This window comes from Lactuca sativa, chromosome 8 (assembly GCF_002870075.4).
Source record: "Lactuca sativa cultivar Salinas chromosome 8, Lsat_Salinas_v11, whole genome shotgun sequence".
NCBI classification, from domain to species: Eukaryota; Viridiplantae; Streptophyta; class Magnoliopsida; order Asterales; family Asteraceae; genus Lactuca; species Lactuca sativa.
The window spans coordinates 34,739,695-34,742,940 of record NC_056630.2 but is presented as its reverse complement, the minus strand read 5'-3'; positions in this window follow the sequence as shown (position 1 = coordinate 34,742,940).

The following is a 3,246-nucleotide window of genomic DNA, read 5'->3' as shown; positions in this document are numbered from 1 at the left end:
GGGGTTTTGATCCTATATGGGTGATAGTTTATCGTTTGACGAAGAGTGCTCACTTTCTAGCCACATGTGAGAGCTCTTCTGTCGATAAATTGGCCGAGATTTATGTCCGAGAGGTAGTGGCTCATCATGGGGTGCTGACATCCATTGTGTCAGACCATGATGTTCACTTCACTTCCATATTTTGGAAGAGGTTTTATGATGAGTTGGGTACCCGATTGCATTTCAGTATCGCATACCATCCACAGACAGATGAGTAGAGCGAGCAGACTATTCAGACGTTCAAGGATATGTTGAGAGCCTGCATCAATTATTTTGGTAGGAGTTGGGACACCTACCTTCCTTTGGCCAAGTTTTCTTACAACAATCACCATCATGTCAGTATTGGCATGCCTCCTTTTGATCTCCTATATGGGAGGAAGTGTCAGAATCCTATTTGTTGGGGGGAGGTCGAACAAAGAGTTATGGGGAGCAATAAGATAGTGCTCAAGATGATAGAGCTTATCCAACTGGTTAGACAAAAGTTGTTTACGACTCAGAGCCACCAGAAGAGTTATGTAGATCGAAGACGCTCCGAGTTAGAGTTTCGGGTTGGAGATTTGGTGCTCCTGAAGGTATCAACTTGGAAAAGTGTTATCCGATTTAGGAAGTGGGGCAAGTTGGGGCCTATTTTCATTGGCCCTTTCACTGTGTTAGCTAGAGTGGGCAAGGTAGCATACCGGTTAGAGCTGCCAAACGAGTCTAGTCAGATTCAAGACTGTTTGAGTTAACAAAGTATGTGGCCGATGAGATAGTTGTGGTTCCCTTGGAGGACATTCGTGTTGATGGTCGCCTGAATTATATCGAGAGGCCGATGGCGATTCTGGATAGGAATGTGAAGACCTTGAGGAACAAGGTGGTGAACTTGGTCAAAGTTCAGTAGCTGCATCAGAAAGGCTTTGAGTGGACTTGGGAGCCCGAGGCTGAGATGCGTGAGCATTACCCGGATATGTTTGTAGCGACTGACTTCGAGAATGAAGTCTGATTCTAGTGGGGGAGTATTGCAACACCCATTTCTAGGTATTTCCATTTTCAACCTTAAATGTCATTTTTTTTCAAAATAAGCCCTTAAGTTGGGCGTACATGAAGTGTATGTTGGGAGTAAGTCTCTAAAAAGGATTGCGATTAAGGTTAAGTATGTTGGCCATACACGTGAGCATGCTCGATGTACTCGCGTTGCAACAAAACCATAAATTTTTAGGGTTATTTCCCCTACTTAAGCATTTTATTCACATTGGACCCTCTTATGACCAACCTCCATTCATCTTAGCCCTAATATCGAAACCCTAGCCCTTGAGAGTGAGTATTGAAGCCTTTGAGTGATTTTTGAGTGTTCTTGCTGGTAAAGAAAGATCGTTAAAGAGGTGGTGGTGCACTCAAGCTCTTGGATCCAAAATCTACACCTCATTGTTCATATTCAGAAGGTATAAAGTTCATATCGAGAGGCCGGTGGCGATTCTGGATAGGAAGGTGAAGATCTTGAGGAACAAGGTGGTGAAGTTGGTCAAAGTTCAAGACCTGCATCGGAAAGGCTTTGAGTGGACTTGGGAGCTAGAGACTTACATGCATGAGCATTACCCGGATCTTTTAGTATCGACTAACTTCGAGGACGAAGTCTGAGTCTAGTGGGGGAGAATCGTAACACATGTTTCCAGGTATTTCCATTTTCAACCTTTAAATGTCATTTTTTTTTTGCAAAATAAGCCCTTACGTTGGACGTAAATGAAGTGTACGACGGGCGTAAGTCTCTAAAAAGGACCGCGATGGAGGTTGAGTATGTTGGGCATACATGTGAGTATGCTCAGTGTACTCGTGTTGCTCCTAAAACCTAAATTTTTAGGGTTGTGTCCCCTATTTAAGCATCTTATCCCCCTTTGGACCTTCTTATGACCAGCCTCCATGTAACATCCCAAAAATACAAGCCAAAAATTTCATTTTTAAATATGTCATTATAAAACCAACAGTGTAATAAAAAATTTGTAATATCATGTCATATCAAAACCAAAGTAGAAATAATCAAACATGTTATCATAAAACAATATTAGAGTATAATCCCAAGAATCTCATGTGCGGAAAACCATAGTGTGATGCGCTGCGATCAAGCCGACTCCTTTCCTTTAAACATGAAGTACCTGAAACCAAAACTGAAAACCGTAAGCACGAAGCTTAGTGAGTTCCCCCATCATACCACATACCATACAATCACATAACATACATACTGCCGGGCAATTCTGGGGTGCCCGACCTACCCGTTTCAAGCCATTCTGGGGTGCTGACCTACCCGTGTCAAGCCATTCTGGGGTGTTGACCTACCCATGTCAAGCCATTATGGAGTGCTGACCTACCCATGTCAAGCCATTCTGGGGTGCTGACCTACCCGTCGGTCCTAACAACCGACCCTCGGGGACTATTCCACCCCCTACTGCTACTATCACATATATCATAACATAAACATACTATCAGACATATCTGGGGTGCCTGAACTACCCTTCGGTTCTAACAACCGAACACGGGGACTGGTCCCCTCATACTACCTCTATCGCATATAACATAACAAGCCAGCATGCAGACATATCATCACATACTATCAGACGTATCTGGGGTGTCTGACTACCCTTCGGTCTTAACAACCGAACTCGACTACTATCACATACAACATATCATGCTAGCATATAACATATCAGGTAGTAGCAAACCTAGATGATATCACAAAGACAATCATCTATCATACGTCTCCTACTGGTGGGCCAGCATTGTGGCCTTAGACCCACCGCTAATGGAAGGTAACTCACCTCACATTGCTGAAGTCCCGAAGACACAATCCCACACTTGTTGAAGTCCCGCAGACTCGACCCCAGCTACTGGCTGACAGATTCCCGAACTGTCAATATCAAAACATCACCCAATTAATAATTGGGTACCACTACATAACCATAAACACTTACTTTGGATAATTACATTACCCCAAGCTTGGCTTATTCAAGCCCAAGGCCCAATCCGTAGGCCCAAAGTCAACTAGGAATCAAAGCCCAACACATGGCCCAATTTTCCAAATTGGGCCTAGGCCTATACATGGTCTCATTCTAAGGCCCAACATCATATACTCATTAAGGCCCAAAACTGTGGCCCATCTATGACCCAATTTTCCAAATTGGGCTTAAGCCCCTTACATGGGCCTTACCCTAGGCCCATTAAATTATTCTAGTCTAA